This window comes from Pecten maximus, chromosome 6 (assembly GCF_902652985.1).
Source record: "Pecten maximus chromosome 6, xPecMax1.1, whole genome shotgun sequence".
NCBI lineage: Eukaryota > Metazoa > Mollusca > Bivalvia > Pectinida > Pectinidae > Pecten > Pecten maximus.
Genome location: NC_047020.1, coordinates 21,527,372 through 21,547,278, shown reverse-complemented (window position 1 = coordinate 21,547,278; position 19,907 = coordinate 21,527,372). Strand labels below are relative to the sequence as shown.

General features: G+C 34.9%; 1 protein-coding gene across 4 annotated transcripts in view; it reads right to left on the bottom strand.

The window, feature by feature from the left end:
• The window catches only part of LOC117329225 (stromal interaction molecule 1-like), a 78,783-nt gene that overhangs the window by 58,149 nt on the left and 727 nt on the right, over positions 1-19,907 (bottom strand). The window lies entirely within an intron of this gene.

Sequence of the window (19,907 nt, the reverse complement as noted above, 5' to 3'; positions counted from 1 at the left end):
AGGACAGGCAAAAAAAAATGTGTTAAAACATTTCGACAAGAACTTTGCCTCATAGGACAGGCAAAAAAAAATGTGTTAAAATATTTCGACAAGAGCTTTGCCTCATAGGACAGGCCAAAAAATGTATTAAAACATTTCGACAAGAGCTTTGCCTCATAGGACAGGCCAAAAAATGTATTAAAACATTTCGACAAGAGCTTTGCCTCATAGGACAGGCCAAAAAATGTATTAAAACATTTCGACAGGAGCTTTGCCTCATAGGACAGCCAAAAAAATGTATTAAAACATTTCGACAAGAGCTTTGCCTCATAGGACAGGCCAAAAAATGTATTAAAACATTTCGACAAGAGCTTTGCCTCATAGGACAGGCCAAAAAATGTATTAAAACATTTCGACAAGAGCTTTGCCTCATAGGACAGGCCAAAAAATGTATTAAAACATTTCGACAAGAGCTTTGCCTCATAGGACAGGCCAAAAAATGTATTAAAACATTTCGACAAGAGCTTTGCCTCATAGGACAGCCAAAAAATGTATTAAAACATTTCAACAAGAGCTTTGCCTCATAGGACAGGCCAAAAAATGTATTAAAACATTTCGACAAGAGCTTTGCCTCATAGGACAGCCAAAAAATGTATTAAAACATTTCGACAAGAGCTTTGCCTCATAGGACAGCCAAAAAAATGTATTAAAACATTTCGACAAGAGCTTTGCCTCATAGGACAGGCAAAAAAAATGTGTTAAAACATTTCGACAAGAGCTTTGCCTCATGGGACAGCAAACAAATGTATTAAAACATTTCGACAGGAGCTTTGCCTCATAGGACAGGCCAAAAAATGTATTAAAACATTTCCACAAGAGCTTTGCCTCATAGGACAGGCCAAAAAATGTATTAAAACATTTCGACAAGAGCTTTGCCTCATAGGACAGCCAAAAAAATGTATTAAAACATTTCGACAAGAGCTTTGCCTCATAGGACAGGCAAAAAAAATGTGCTAAATCATTTCGACAAGAGCTTTGCCTCATGGGACAGCAAAAAAAAGTATTAAAACATTTCGACAAGAGCTTTGCCTCATAGGACAGGCAAAAAAAATGTGTTAAAACATTTCGACAAGAGCTTTGCCTCATGGGACAGCAAACAAATGTATTAAAACATTTCGACAGGAGCTTTGCCTCATAGGACAGGCAAAAAAATGTATTAAAACATTTCCACAAGAGCAAGTCATATAAGAACTGTGAACTGACTGATAATATTACAATATATGTATGAAATACATACATGTATACATTTCCCTACTAATATTTCCTTTTGTTATCATTGATATTCATATTTAAATGGCTGCATCAATATTAAAGTTGTTACTTTCATCATTTACATTTATTTTTTTCCTTCAAGAATATCTCAATCAGACAATCCAACAAAATTATTGTGCACCAACACATTATGTGTATATATATTGTGTACGACATATGTGAATAGCAGTATATATATATACTCATTTTTTTACTGCTAACTTAAAAAAGGATTCCACATGATTTTTGTGTTGACAAGCCAACTCTAACAATTGTTTCCTCAAGCAGCTGTTTAGACTGTGAAGTGAAGGGTCAAGTGTTGTGAGTTATATCATAGGAGGATATACAACAGGAACTGTGTAACATTTTAAGGCCCACAAAACACTCCAACAGCATTATCAGTGACACTGTGCATACTTCAACAAACGGATATCCTAGCATTTTCCCAGAAAACAAACCATAGACCTTGTCCTATTTTAATAAATGCCTTATTAAGATCTCGTGTGGATTAATATTATTATGATGACTAATTAAAAATCTATAATCTAAATATTCAAAAAAATTTCGCAAAGGACTTCCCCCATTTTTTTAAACTACAAAACTCTATAAACTCTAGGTGTAATATACAACATATTGCTAGATATAAATATTGTACACATAATTTATATAAATTAGTTTTACATCATAGGACTCTTTGTCGGATTTAAATTTGGGCCGAATATGGACCCTATTCCCGATGGTAAAGCCTCAATCCCAATCCAGATGATTCCCAAAATAATTGGTAGTTTATATTAACAATTTGTCAAAACATTCTGATGAGTTTGTCCAGTATACAACATGCTGAAATTAATTAAAGTCGGCTGTAGATGTGGGCAGTTTCTGCTTGATATCACAAATGTATCTGACAAATGCATGATATTGAAAGGCATCTAGTTCAGTCCTTAGCAGCAGTAATTAAAAGTACAAAGACTTTATACTAGACTAATACTGGTACAGGTCAATGGCCTTCTCATTCTACAACGGGTAAAATGTTATTCCTTATGATGTACAATATACCACAACGGGTAAAATGTTATTCCTTATGATGTACAATATACCATATTTATCCACAAATAAGTGCCTTCGCACAAAATAAGCCACAGCTCTGCCCACAAATAAGCCCTCTTCTTTAATTTAAATCATCAATTCTATTGTAACCAATGTATGTTAACTTATTATATTTAATATCAAGGTATGAAAGAAGAGCAGCAACTCCAGAGTCCAGGCTTGAAAATGATCCTGCCGACATGTTTCGGCACATCCAAAACAGACCAACTGCCTGAAAGTTATTTTATCACCACATGCCTGATATCCGCTGCTTATGTACATGTTATTACTAATTATTATGATGTGAACTTTACCATACTTCCCAGGATACCTACAGAACTTTCCATTGTAAGGACCATTCCTTCTTTGGGACAGAACTTTTAGAACCTACTGAAGCCGTTAGATGTCTAATCGATTGCTATTATACATTTCACAGTTGCCTTTAACTTTAAACCTCTAGAAATCACTTGAACATTTTCATACTTATCATGCATTTTAATACTTTGTATCGTATAATTATTGCTTTATTATTGCTTTTCTAAACACATCTTGTAACTTAGGCTCTTATATTACTCAGCAAGGAGTTAAACTCTACCATTATCTACCGTAATTCTTGTAACAACAATCTTTATGCAATTTAGACCAATCATCACGCTGCTCCCCTACTACTTCCGTGGTAACGTTATGACGTCATCATGTTGTCCATTGTTAGTCACATGACCTCTATTGTTATTCAGCTTCAAAATGTAACAGTCTAATAAATTGTGCCCTGATGACGGCCTGTCTAATGCCAAACTTGTACACTAGAGGAGGGTGCTTATTGAGGATTACGTGATATCCTATATAAGCTGATAGTACATGATGTATATGGTCAATCACATTCCTGATAATTATATATGCCTGTAAAATTTCCTCAGATAAGGGTTGTTTCTGTATTCAGTCGATCAGAGATTTGTAACTTATAACTATATATACAGTACTGATATCATGGATGCACAGGGCTTTTTCTGGGGGCTTTTTGGGGGCGTTAATATAGGCCCCATTCCAAATTGAAATTATTTCATATTTAAGCCAAATTCCCAAAATTTGCAGTATACTCCTGCAAATTTGTTTCCCAATTCACCAATTTTCTTCCCAAAATGACACAAAAAGACCCCATCCCAAACCAGTGAGAAAAAAACCCTGATGCAAGATACCTGGTCAATCTTCTGTAAATATACTGTATATATTGAACATGCTTCAGATACATTATGTATATAATATCATGTTAATTAACATTTTTTGCAGATTTCATTATTTATGTAATCACATTTAGTAGTTCTTATTTTAGCTTCACATTTAAATCAGGCAAATGAATGATGACAGAATACAATACAATAAGGTACTACAACTTGTTTCTAAACACCTAATCAGAAAGGGATAGACAATTACTGTCTAATGGGAATCATCTGTGGGACTGCTGGGTAATTTATAACCTACTGGTGTGAGAAAGTATGTACATGATAAACATTAGATAGCTGGATGACCTGAGAGTACAGGTCAACACCTCGCCCTAAATTGTCTTGTGGCTCATTCTACACACTCTGGTGCATCTTCTACACAGTAATCTGGTATTAGTGATAAGTACATATATATAATATACTTGTTAGTACTCCTACCAGTTGCACCCACCATATCTTTAGAAGGAAGTTATATCTGAGGAAACATTCCATTTAAGTGCAGTGTTGGCATTTCACATACAAGATTTGGTTTTGAAAATGTAATCACATATATTGAAAGCAGGTTTTAATAAAATCCTTGGTAATTTTTGGATAGTTTTTTTTAATTTGTTTTCCTGCTACATAATTGAATAATGTACAGATATGCGTTTACAATGTAGTTGACCGGCAACATATTATGTTTCAACCTTCTAAAGATATCGCTCAACAATTCTTTCTTTTATTACAACCCTAATATTATACTTTTAATGTTCTCTCAGATAAGAAACATACAAAAGATGAAAAGGTTTATAAAAACTAATAACATATCTTAACCTGAATGTTTACTACACCAATTGCACTGCCCTTCTTGTATATATAGGGTGTAAAAATTGTACCTGCTGTCCCCATTGCATGACTTCATTTGGGATCTTAATTATATTTTCTCTTCTTAATACAACTTTCTTATTCCTAATGTCTCCCTTGACACTGCCTCACTTTTGGCCTTTAGTTTGGCATTTCGGCATGAAGACAGGCCATGGGTTTCCCCTTGATGAGTGTTTGGGAGTGGGATGACTGGTTCGATTCACCCATTGTTAGTCAAATGTGCCCTGTTGGGTGTCTTAGAAAGTGTGCTTTAGTGAGATACTACAAGTCTGTTATTACCAGGAGACAAACACTGACAAACCACAGAATAACACACAGTCATGTATACACTAATTATAACTACATGCATACATCCTCGCTCACAAGGGAAGGCGTTCATAAACGATCAAAACTGCTGACACGGCGTTAACCATCACTAAACCAAATCAAACACCTATTGCAACTTTTTGAAAGCCATAATATAATGTCACAGAGGAAGCATTGAACATTTTCTGTCACAGCAATTCAACATTCCAGCGGTTCTTCATGAGTATATTTTTTTTTTCCTTTTGTTTCTCTGTCCTGATTTTCTATTCATATGTGGTAAGACGAAAAATAAGTATTAAAACTGCTTTTATATTTGGTTTTTAGGTAATATGAATGTCAACTGCACTGAAAACTAGAAAGCAAAACATGAAGCACATGATTTTCCTTGTAATATAGCAGACATTATAAACTGCCTATAGTCAAATAGACCAATTCTGAAAGCATTTTGATGCTTTATAAATGTACCATAAATCTAATATTCAATAATACAATTCCCCAGTCCCACCTACACATGCATGTACACATAAATGTCATTCCTGATTCTTTGAAAAATTCATGGGACTTGGCACAGATAGTACAAGATGAACCTTACGCTTGTGTCAGTGGAAATGAAAACAATGGAAAGCTTCCCAAAACTTACACACATACCATGTTCTACCTAGTAGGTGCACCTGTCCAAAGTGCACAAAGTGCACTTATATCTATTTTCTGGGAAAGAGGTCAACACTGCTGGTTTACTTATAAAGTCTGTAAATATTTTACTTACATATAACAAGTTTGATGATCTGTCAATACACTCTATCACTCTATAGTCTGCATATACTCTGCTGTCAGCTATTTGCCTCCTTGGACCCAGCCACTAGACAGCTGGGGTACCGATAGGCTGGATGCATGGGCTTCCACAAACTTATAGGCAGTAATAAAACAAACAAAATTTTTTTTTTTTTCGGTTTGTTTTGGCACTGCCTGGACAATTGTTTTATATGAAAATTAATGCACTTATTACGGTAGGTGGAATATGATATACATGTAGTAACAAACTAGATTTTGATTTAAACATATTTTATGGCCGAAATTACTCCTATACGTATATGAGGTCTTATTCTACCTGATTACATTGGTGGATATTGCGACCTCATATCCCATGAGCGTGTTTTTCTTGTAGCTGCCAGCGCCCTGATTCTGGGGCACGACAAAAAGTGTCATAAACCATCTAAAACGATCATTCGTGTTAACAAATATGTGTACGCTTACTTGTTGATGAAGTATCAATCCATTTATGCAGAAATTGTTGATGGACACCTCTTAAATATAATTATATCCACAATAATTCACTTGCAACCTGCTGTGTTCAAATATTGGGTCACTAAAACAACTTTGCTGTTCCGGTCATTATAAAATACAGAATACAAATAAAACGGATAGCATAACACCATATTTTCACAGCCTTTCGTTTGTTTCGTCTATTTCAACTCCAAATTTGGATAAACCGGAAATAACCTCGAGAGGTCACAATCAAAACAAGGATGGATAGTATTGCAACAGCAATACAAAGTCCCCTGCCTGACCCAGGAGTGCACCTATTTATTTCCCATTTTTTAAACTACCTGTTATACTGATCACATATACCAAGTTTCGTTAAAATCGGAGTAGTACTTTAGGAGTTGTCCGGACACGCCTCAACCAATGAGAAGCCGCCGGCCATTTTTGAAAAATGTTTTTTTCGAAGAGAAAAATTGGGATGCACAACTACACATGTTATACTGATCATGTATACCAAGTTTCGTTAAAATCGGAGTAGTACTTTAGGAGGCAGGGGATTAACAAGTATGGCGGTATATACAAATGGGACCTACGCTTAAATGACAAAAGAGGCTAATAATCTGAAAACCTCTAATATTATTGGAGTAGGCCGAAACAGACAAATGAATGATGAGAGACAGACTATTATAGAAATGTACGTGGCTAAAATGCCACTTGTTCACAATGAGCTTTTCTAATTAATGATATATTATGATGCCGTTACACGCAGGAGGCAACCGATCTGTCTGGAGCCCTGAAGAATTAGGTATTACTATATATACATGACGTTACATGTATGAGACAACCGATCTGTCTGGAGACCTGAAGAACCAGGTATTACTATATAGCTATGACGTTACATGTATGAGACGACCGATCTGTCTGGAGCCCTGAAGAATCAGGTATTACTATGACGTTAACGTTACATGTAGGAGACAACCGATCTGTCTGGAGCCCTGAAGAACCAGGTATTACTATGATGTTACATGTAGGAGACAACCGATCTGTCTGGAGCCCTGAAGAACCAGGTATTACTATGATGTTACATGTAGGAGACAACCGATCTGTCTGGAGCCCTGAAGAAACAGGTATTACTATGACGTTCCAAATAGGAGGCGACCGATCTGTCTGGAGCCCTGAAGAACCAGGTATTACTATGACGATACACGTATCATAGGAGGCAACTGATCTGTCTGGAGCCCTGAAGAATCAGGTATTACTATGACGTTACATGTAGGTGGCGACCAATCTGTCTGGAGCCCTGAAGAACCAGGTATTACTATGACGATACACGTATCATAGGAGGCAACTGATCTGTCTGGAGCCCTGAAGAATCAGGTATTACTATGACGTTACATGTAGGAGGCGACCAATCTGTCTGGAGCCCTGAAGAACCAGGTATTACTATATATACATGACGTTACACGTACGAGGCGACCAATCTGTCTGGAGCCCTGAAGAACCAGGTATTACGATGACGTTACACGTAGGTGGCGACTGATCTGTCTGGAGATCTGAAGAATCAGGTTTTACTATGACGTTCCACGCAGGAGGCGACTGATCTGTCTGGAGCCCTGAAGAATTGAGTATTATCTTCTGGGATTATATTAAAGAGCAAGGACATTGAAGAGACCCAATTTTACCTACTGCTATATCATTGCACAAAGCACACCTTATCTGTTTAACAGCCCAATTTTCAGTGAAACAAGACTGTCAGTTTATAGACAACTCAATGAAATGGCAGCTGAATCTCATGACACCATCATCAAGGATTTTCTTCCATCTAGATCTTCTGTTGATGATCAGGGGACATTGAAGGGACCAAAACTGTTTCACATCCTTATTGTAATATTGCGATGCTATATTCTTCTCCATTTATTTCTGTCCACTCTAGATCTTTCCTTCGAAGCATTACCTTTTTTCTGTTCTTCACACCTGGCCAAAGATTCATCAATATATAGTCCTAATTATATAATCTATTTTCCCATAGGAAAGCAGCATTATTGTAATTGGTTGTAAGGGGAAAATCTTCCCTAAGGAAATTAACTTTCCTTAAATTCTCTAATGCTTAATTTTCCTATGGAAAAAAAAAAGGAAACTTGTGCCAGGTATCATTTGACTTAATGTTACGTGGAATAATCAATGAACAAAAACAGACAATGTTGAATTGGACAGCTGATCTATCAGTCCTGTGACTATACCCAGATAATAATAAAGTGTCACATACAACTACAGGTAGTCAATCTCAACTCAACAGAGGAACAAACAATCAATATACAACATCTGGTCTTTGGTGTTAACATGTTGGTTAGAAATAATTAAAACTCTTACATATAAGACATGTACATAGTTGTATCAATGTCTGACCATGTGTACAGATGTATTCTACCTCTGGTGTACATGACTGCCCCGCCCTGTACCAGATGTAGGAAACATTATATATATATATAATTACCTATCACACACGTACATGTATAATGTACATTAGTTATATTTTGATGCTTATTTCATTTCTTCAAATTATGGCTTTGAAAGTTGCTATAATTTCAATAAATGAAACCTGCGAATCAATGGATTTAATGCATTTCAGATTCGACCAATACGAGAAAACTTTTACATCAGGTATTGGTGAGAGTTAAATTTCCCAGATACTTTTAATGACAAAAGATTTGTCAGTCATGGCATAAAATTGGGACACTCCAAATATATATTCACATATATCTGACTTCATGACCCCGACACCGACCTCAACAAGAACACTGACCTAACCATGACCTCACAAATCACACTACTATACCCACATGGTGCATATAACATATAAGAATACCACCTTCTACACATAATTGATTACTATTGATGCAAGTAACAGTGTTTCTGCAGTAGCTGGTAACCATTCTCTGATCACATGTACACTCAGGCCTATATGATTATATATACAATATTGTACATACAAGTATTCAGGTACTAATCATAATCAGCTGGTTTATAATTACTCAGGCTATAGGGTATACGTAGAATAGTGCTTTATAATATACAGTACGCAAGAGTAGGCAGTTTTAAATGTTAACCTCTTCAAACCCTTTGTATATATATATATATGTATTAGAAATCAGTTTATACCATACAATAATGAACTCTTAATGTGTTTTGATTGGCTGACACATATGCACAGTGACCTTTGACCAGACTATTTTTAAATCATGTTGTTCAATGTGTTTTGATTGCATTGGCTGACATTTTAATTCCGCTTCATGAGGTCCCCGATAAGATCATGACTGCGCACAAGAAGTAGTTCGCAGTTGTTTTTTTCATATTTTTAAAAATTTATGGTTTTCTATCAGTTTCTTGCTTTGAAAAGAATAAACTTGTTTATTATTTATGATTTGTAATAAATTGTAATATTTCCATACATTTCCGAAACTGCGAGTTTTGCATACTAATTAGCGACATTACTTCACTTTAGGTCGTATCCTTATACAGCTCATCGGATATTGTAAAAAGAACACATGTTTACTTAAACAGGAATTCATCATCAGAATATATAGCTTTCCTGTTGTGGTAGAAACGTTAACAGCCCACACAAACTCGTGGATGTTGTATTTGATATTTCTTTCACTCTTATTAGCTATTTTTCCAAAGTTCCAAAAATCACTCGAAATGCCATATACAACGAGTTTGCGGGACCTCTATATAAACAGCAACAATAACGTTCAGAATGTAGTGCCTTGAGTGGTCACTTGTGCTTACACAGGATCAATAGTTGTTTTACTTTGCATTGGTTTTAAGGTATTTATATTTTTATAATCTAGCTAGCTTATAAGCTAGCAGTAACAAAGTATAAAAAAGGCTGGTCAAAATGGTGTTACTGTCAATATAGCCAAATTCAATATTATTGGAACTGTTCTCTTAGAATGCATTGTGTAATCTGTATGTTGGAGTTCAGACAAATTTTCTTGGCTTAAATTTTGAATTTTTCCTTTTCTAAATTCTAAATATATTAATTAGTTATAAAGAAACATAAACTGGATCCAATACCTGAGCTACAGTTGTATTTACTAAGTTTATGTACAGTGGAACTTCATAAACTCGAACTCGGAAATTTCAAATACCCCGCTTAACTCGAAGTACTTTGTCAGTCCCGGCCGAATTCTCTCTTTATCCTAGTAAAAAAAAACTCGGAAAACTTGAATTCGGAAAACTCAGAAAATACAAAGTGAAAATTTGGTCCCAACAATAAAAATCTTACTTGAAATGATCGAATATTCGAAGTATCATTTTTGTGTCCCAACGATCGGTGGTAAACGCCAACATAGAAATTCCGTTTGTATCGGCACTACAAACCTACCGATTATTAAATGCTATTTTAAGTGTTTCATAAATTCATTAAAGAAATTGTCGGTGGAATCTTATAACAATAACTGTCGGTGATAAAAAGTACTGTTTTACTTACATCAGGTAATTTCCTAAGGCGGTTGCCGATAATAGTCCACACGATAGTCAACAACTCAACTACCCGCTCGCTCAAGTGGAACTAATCTCTGACACACCGGTAGATCTACTCGGCTGATGTTTTTACAGGTGTAGAAATGAAACAGACTGTCACCGGAGCTTATTAAATCTTTAAACTGCTTAAACAATAGCGTAATTACTGCTGAGGTGTTCAGAGTACAAATGTAACGGTCAGCGCTGTCTATTAAATCGGATAACACACCAACTCAGTAACAGTAACATTTGATATGCACATGCGCAGTACCAACTTCCTGTGCTAATACACATGAAAATGCTGTAGTTATCGGTAAAACGTAAGTAGAACTACCAAACAGTATTTTATATGTCCAATATAAGGTAATGGTTCTATTACGTTTTACGTATAATATGTGTTAAATTTAAACGGTTATTTGATATAACATTAATAAATTGTTATTCGGTTAAATTCCATTTTATCGTTATTCCATTTGCAAACATGACATGTAAGTTACATCAGATCGTTATTGAAGTGACTAAGCGAAAGAAACTTTATAGAGACTGTATATCGGCAAAACTACACCAAACTACAAGTGACAGAACGAAATATTACATATACATGTACATGTATTGACCCGTCTTTACACTTAACTGATGAACGACAGAGCGGAGTTGTTATGATTATATAATGTTGACAAATATTGACCAAACTTTTCACCAAAAACGATAACTCGCTTAATTCGAACACTCGGATAACTCGAAGTTTTCTCGTGGTCCTGTCAACTTCGAGTTAATGAAGTTCCACTGTATACATTTGTATATACACAACGCAACAGAATTGATCAAATGGAAACATTAGGGCTAGGATCGAGCTGGATATAGAATTACCAAAGTAAAATTGAACTTTCCAAGATCTTTATAATACATGACGAATTATATATAAATAGCAATGTACAATTTTTGTGATTTCTTATATTATATTCAAGTAAAGTCGTGTGAAACGAAACGTATGATACAGAACTGTAGCAAAGACTTGCATCCCAAACCTTTTTTATAATTAGCTAATATTGGCAGAGCTAGGTGACAGACTGACCCTCTGTTATATACCAACTGGGTCTGGCCCTTTGACAACATATAGCTGTTCAGAACATCCCACATAACATATGTACATTACAGTCGTCAGACAGAGTAATGTGTAATGTAGAAGAAGTGACCTGATCCTACATACTAACATACTGTATGGATCATCAACAATTAAATATCCATACACTTCTAGTTGTTGCAGATGTCAGTCTCTTCAATTATGCATTCATGTACATGTGTACATGCATTTATGTATACACCCATGGTAATAACAGAATGACGAGACAATTGTTCCATTTGCCCCCATCAGAATATATCACATTCAAAACTTTATTTATAACCAAGATACCACATAAATTTGCAAATACATAAATGTATTCATGAAAAGAAACATTACATCAAACTGATATATCAAATCTAAAATGTCAATATTTTCATTCCCTACATAGCTGTCTCTCTTTGGTGACTTCAAATGTACATGTATACATGTGATGATATGTGAAGCAATATTGACATCACAATGGAGTTAATATACCCAGTATGTGGATTATACCATATAAAAGGTTCATATATAGTTCTGTGAAGTTGGAAAACATACATGTGTATTGCTTAGATTTATCTCGGATTTTAATGTGGATATATCCAATCCAATTCCATTGATATATACCGTATATGACCTAATAAGGGCGCAGGGCATGGGTAATTGACAGTGGGGGCACCCTTATTAGGATTTGTTATTCTGAAGTTTTATGAAACAGACTGTACCTTATAGCAGAATACCCAAGACTGTGGAAACGGTAAAATATTGAGTCATAAAAATATTCAAAATGAAAATATCTAGCATAATCATAAATTAATTAAGCTTACTACATCACTTGAATATTCCTGTAAACTTGTAAACCAAGCTAGCTGTTCTTTAGAACAGAGAACAAGTGTTCCACCATTTATGCTCAAATAGAACTCTTTTGTGTTCTATTTATATACACAGGTGATTTCCAAGATCATATCAGACATCGTTTTCTTGGACCTAATAATTTATTTACACTGTCTTTAACTAGCTTTCTGTCTTAACAACTTTTAGTTAACAATGTGAATTAAGTCTTTTACTTGATCTTCAAATAAATACAGTATGGTAGTTATTGATTAGTAATTTGTATGTGTGTTTAGCAATATATTAGTTTCGGGCTCACTTTGTAGTGACATCTGTATCACTGAATAGAAAAAATGTGCCAAACCTTCTGTTCCAGTGACTTAATTGGGTGAGGAAAATTGAACACATAAAGTAACAAAACATTTCACATGGGTTATTACTTTTGAACACCATTTTGACACTCAAAGGTTTTTTTTCTTGGGAGAAAAAAGGTAGGGGTGCCCTTATTAAGCTAGGGCAGGCGCCCTTATTAGGTCAAATACAGTATCCTGTATAAGTGACATAGCATATACCTGTTATCTTTATATAATTTCCGTATCAGTGTCACAACATGTACACCCTCTTGTATATATATAATATATATATATCTGCATCCACGGTGCAAGTTTTCCAACTTCACAGAACTATATATATATGAACGTTTTATATGATATAGTACCTCTGCTGGGTACTGGGTTGTGATTGAAAAATGACTTGGAGTTGACCTCTAGGTTTTCCGTGGATACAGACTTAGATATATCTATCATATCTACATTATATTTAAGCCTGTAATTATATAATTAACTGAATTGTTGTGTTAATCAAAATACATTTTTTAAAGAAAACCTAAAGGTAAACTCCAAGTCCTTTTTCAATCACTTTTATTCATTCTAACAGAAACTCAGGACTACATATATTAAATATATTAATTCACAGGGTTTACAAGTATTACAGTTTATAACAAGAGATCCCAGAGGGATCTTGGCGCCCACCATTGAATGATCTTCATAAGTTCCATGTCAGATTGATCTTTTCTCTACTTTTCCCTTCATTTTACTAATCTGTGCAAATTGAGACATCCCTCCAGTACTTTTCAAACAAGGGAATCCTAGCTATATAAGAGATAACAAACTTCAATTGTCAAAATCCAAGATGGCGGTCTGTCGGCCATATTGTTTTCCAATTGATCTCAAAATGCAATAAGCATAAAGAGGCACCAAGGGGAACCTCCATATGAAATTTGAGAAAGATCCCTTCAGTACTTTCTCAGAAATAGCGATAACAAACTTCAATTGTCAAAATCCAAGATGGCTGCCTGTCGGCCATATTGTTTTCCAATTGATCTCAAAATGCAATAAGCATAAAGAGGCACCAAGGGGAACCTCCATATGAAATTTGAGATAGATCCCTTCAGTACTTTCTCAGAAATAGCGATAACAAACTTAAATTGTCAAAATCCAAGATGGCTGCCTGTCGGCCATGTTATTTTCAGATTGGTCTCAAAATGCAATAAGCATAAAGAGGCACCAAGGGGAACCTCCATATGAAATTTGAGAAAGATCCCTTCAGTACTTTCTCAGAAATAGCGATAACAAACTTCAATTGTCAAAATCCAAGACGGCTGCCTGTCGGCCATGTTATTTTCAGATTGGTCTCAAAATGCAATATGCATAACTAGGCACCAAGGGAAACTAACATATGAAATTTGAGAAAGATCCCTTAAATACTTTCTCAGAAATAGTGATAACAAACTTCAATTGTCAAAATCCAAGATGGCTGCCTGTCGGCCATGTTGTTTTCAGATTGGTCTCAAATCGCAATATGCATAACTATGCACCAAGGGAAACATACATATGAAATTTCAGAAAGATCTATTAAGTACTTTCTCTGAAATAGTGATAACAAACTTCAATTGTCAAAAACCAAGATGGCTGCCTGTCGGCCATGTTGTTTTCCGATTGGTCTTAAATCGCAATATGCATAACTAGGCACCAAGGGGAACCTACATATGAAATTTGAGAAAGATCTCTTCAGTACTTTCTCAGAAATAGCGATAACAAACTTCAATTGTCAAAAACCAAGATGGCTGCCTGTCGGCCATGTTGTTTTCCGATTGGTCTTAAATCGCAATATGCATAACTAGGCACCAAGGGAAACCTACATATGAAGTTTCAGAAAGATCCATTCAGTATTTTCTCAGAAATAGTGATAACAAACTTCAATTGTCAAAAACCAAGATGGCTGCCTGTCGGCCATGTTGTTTTACGATTGGTCTTAAATCGCAATATGCATAACTAGGCACCAAGGGGAACCTACATATGAAATTTGAGAAAAATCTCTTGAGTACTTTCTCAGAAATAGCGATAACAAACTTCAATTGTCAAATTCCAAGATGGCTGCCTGTCGGCCATGTTGTTTTCCGATTGGTCTCAAATCGCAATATGCATAACTAGGCACCAAGGGGAACCTGCATGTGAAATTTGAGAAAGATCCCTTCAGTACTTTCTCAGAAATAGCGATAACAAACTTCAATTGTCAAAATCCAAGATGGCTGCCTGTCGGCCATGTTGTTTTCCGATTGGTCTTAAATCGCAATATGCATAACTAGGCACCAAGGGGAACCTACATATGAAATTTGAGAAAGATCTCTTCAGTGCTTTCTCAGAAATAGCGATAACAAACTTCAATTGTCAAAATCCAAGATGGCTGCCTGTCGGCCATGTTGTTTTCCGATTGGTCTCAAATCGCAATATGCATAACAAGGCACCAAGGGGAACCTGAATGTGAAATTTGAGAAAGATCCCTTCAGTACTTTCTCAGAAATAGCGATAACAAACTTCAATTGTCAAAATCCAAGATGGCTGCCTGTCGGCCATGTTGTTATCCGATTGGTCTCAAAATGCAATATGCATAACTAGGCACCAAGAGGAACCTTCATATGAAATTTCATAAAGATCCCTTCAGCACTTTCTCAGAAATAGCGATAACAAACTTCAAATGTCAAAATCCAAGATGGCTGCCTGTCGGCCATGTTGTTTTCCGATTGGTCTCAAAACGCAATATGCATAACTAGGCACCAAGGGGAACCTACATATGAAATTTGAGAAAGATCCCTTCAGTACTTTCTCAGAAATAGCGATAACAAGAATTGTTTACGGACGGAGGGACGGACGGACGGACGGACGGACGGAGGGACGGACGGACGGACGACGGACCACGGACGCAGGGCGATTTGAATAGCCCACCATCTGATGATGGTGGGCTAAAAATGTCAACTTCATCAAATTAACCATGAAGTATATTTAACAATATGTAAGATTTCCTTAGGGGCATTAAATATTCTATTCAGCAATACAGTATATATATTCTAGTACTGCTGTTTATAATAATTAAGCTTGTATTGCCTAGTTTATATGTAGTCCGACCAAAATGACCTGCCGTGTTGAACTTTGATTAGCATATATATTGATTGCAGGCAAGGCAATAATCATACATGTAGGGAAAACAGATGCATGACATATGCATACATATGCAACAGTTTCAAGCAGTACAAGACCGGGTACCATTTGCATTGATGAATCATTCATGTATGCTATAACTATAAGTTAATTGGTACATTATTGAGACCTTGGTATATAACTGGGTCGAATCCAGTTGGGAATGGTTGCCCTTATAAAAGTTTTTATTCGTGTGTTTACATATATATGTGTATGTTTTGTTGTGTTGTACTTCCTATATTCGATTCTTCATTCATCGCCATCTTCGACCAAGTACATTCCATTTTACAAACTTGAATAATTGAAATATGTAAAAACCTTTGATAAGCTTGATTCTCTGATGTTAAATTAACGAATCAATGACTGCACCCGTCTTTTTTATAATTATTTTACATACCAGTATAGGCAGATGGAGCGTGTAACACAATTGCAAGAGACCAAGCTCAGAGCGTATTTTTGTAAAGCCTTTCAAATTCACTGTTGTCGCCCAAAATCACTTGTATTTTGTCAATATAGTTTAACAATATACAATATCGGGTTGATTATTCAGTCAAGTTACTCCACAATGTGTACTTCAGTTGGTGCATGAATGTGATGTAATCAATGCAAAGAAATATCAATTAACAGGTTGACATACCTATGCACTAATAGAAATGAATGCCTTCTGTGAATATTCCAAGTAAAGGTCAATGTGACAGGTCAATGTACATGTACATGTGGACACACTAAATATATTACAACAGGTGCCTATTGAGGACTCTACACAGGTGTCCATTTTTTATTGTCAAAATTGATTCTCATGGAAAACTTATAATTAATTGATGATAAAAAAAAAAGATTTCCCTAAAAGGTGTGTTTTGGTTGAAATTGGAAGGATTTCTCTAGCAACATATCATCATATTCTAATTATATAACTGGACTATAATTATATAATCAAGTCTTTACCAGCTGTCAGCTACAACCCAGCCTGACCAGCCAATAGATTGGCAGTAGTACATCATTACTACATGTAAGGTGGCCATGGTTTGACCTCTTTTGTTTTCTGGTGTGAGGTGTGAAATCTTGGGTAACTGGACCCCGGGGTCCTGCCTGGAGGCCTTTGGTGATAATTAGGACACTAATTACTCATTCAGGTGTCTAAATATAATAGGACCACTTACCTGGAGTTCCAGCTGCTAACAAAATATAATTCAGTAGTCAGTACATGTACAGATCTTTTTTTTTTTATAATAACCAGGATATACGTATACGTGTTTCACCATATTTTAATAAACATGATATATACCGTATATATATTCATATAGAGAAAATCTGGTACATGGTAAAAATATTATAAGCGGGATTTTATAATATCTAATTATATCATAATAAGTGGCCATGGGCTCCATTTAGTTAAAGGAAAAGTTGTTTAAATATTTTAGTGTATTTGATCCATGTGACCTTGAATGAAGGTCAAGGTCATTCATTTGAAAAATCCTCATATAGCCCTTTACTTGATCATGCTAGCTATACATTATTTGCATATATATAGGCCCAATTTAATTCAACATTTTTTTAATCTTCTTATAATCATATGTTATGAAAATTTTAAGAGGCTTTAGATATAAATGAAGAAAGCTAAAGGTAATAATGTATGATTGATATATTTTCCATTTTATCAATTAAATTAAATGATTATATTTTAACTTTGATCAAAATTTCACCACATACTTCATGATCAGTTGTGAAGAAATATAAAGCTAGTAAACAATTACTGGTTTTATATACAAATATATTGATAAAATACTGGGTATATTATATATGCGACTATTTGTGTATACCAATTCCACCAATCAGCAATAATGCATACATCCTAGTTGGAAATGTTGAAATGTAGCTAGCTCTAGACCCTTGAAGACTAATTATAAGCCAAATCAATTCTTTTGTAACCTGAGGAAATTGTATAAATTCTCATGATACAAATGTATTACAAACCATGTATGAGTGTGTGATGTATATAATAGGCTGATATAATTGGTATATATGTTAATTTTGAGACAGATGCCAGGAACAGATGGTTTGGACACATTCAACAGACACTGATGATTTTGACTGTATCATAGATATAACTAATGATCTCCTAAATTTCCTTGATTTGATTGATCAATCTGTGAACAGTCAGGGTCATTTTGATCTATCCTTGTAGTAGCTGGTGAATACCTCGCTGAACAACATAAGGGAGGGTAATCCATCCAGAGCAATTTGGATAAAATGCCATGCTCTAGAGCATAACCATGAGAGCAGTGACTGTAGATATATAGGGACCATTAAGTTGAACCAAGCACCTAGGATATCTTCACCTGAGCAGAGGTTATATGCACACAATCTTAGACATCTAATTACCCAGTCCAAATTATCAGAGCCACTTCACAAATATAATGACCACAACTACTTCTTCAAATATCACTTTAATTTAATACAAAATATAATAGTATCAATTAAATCAACTGTGTTGTCAATTGATGAATAAATACAGCTGACAATATTGTGGACAGATCTAGATCTGCCACCAGTTCACACTTTATTCAGTGTAATCAGTTACTACTGTGTAAACACAATGTATTATATTATTAGTATTAGTATATAATGTGACACGTCCATAATACCTTCAAACATAATTCATTGTTATATATATACATGTATTTGCAATACAAAAGTTGAACTTGTCAAATATAATAGACTATGTATTTTAACACTGATGGCTGATGCATGTGTCTGTCAGTGTTTTTTATAGGACCACGTGGACAGTATCTATTTTTAGTAATTAGTCAAACAAACTCCCTGCATATAACTTCATTATTGTCAGTACTCAAAATATTAACTTATAACCTTACAGGTCATACTGATCAATGCACATGGTACCTGAATATATTACTGACAGGTCATACTACCTACTTAGTTCTATCTTGTACAGATGTAAACAAGTGCCCCAAACATCAACAGCCTATAGTATATATATAGATCATGTTGACTCCATAATATTATACTTATATACTGAGAGATCATGTGGACTGCAACACTTGCACAAGTCACTGTATTTGACTCAAGCTGAGTCTCTCCCCAAAAACTCTTGGTTTGAAGCTAGGGATGCATGTCTATTTGACAAATATGACTTCTGAAATTGCTAAAAATCAAGGGTCAGCTTGATGCCCTATAACAGATCTTGTATATTTCTAAGATATATCAAGACATTAAAAACCCCATTCAAGTTTATCAAACTGACAAACAGGTATCTTATTCTAACATATATTACATGGCTTGAGCTTATTTGACAAAATTTCACATTGACAAGAACAATTTGTTTAAATTTGGAATGCATTATCTTAAGAAACCTTAATATAAATTCATATACTGTGATATCCTTTAACCACTTATTAATGATATATGTATAAATGTTTTTCAAATAACTTCCTATATTTGCATAGATTATAATAAATATATTGTATGCATTTCAACCAGATATAGGAGACAATTGATTTAAGTTTATTTCCAGAACAGGATTTAATAAATCCTTTTCATTGTAAAAAAAATAAAATTGTATAATACATGTAATAATAAGATGAATTATCTCAGATGTACGTACAAGTGTTATTCAGTTATACTGACTGTAGTTATGTTGAATAAAGATTTAAACAGTTTACACTGATAGTTCGGCACTATAAGCAAAAACTATATCTTTGTTCTCTCAAAAATCATAGTTTTTGTTATATCAATGATTCTGATAGAGTCCCAACTGCATATTGCTGCTCTCATAGTGAAAGTTTCTTCTTATAGTGCTGAATTCTAACACTGCCTGTAATTAGACATTGCCTGTTATCTGATCTTTTTGTAATTATTAATGTCACA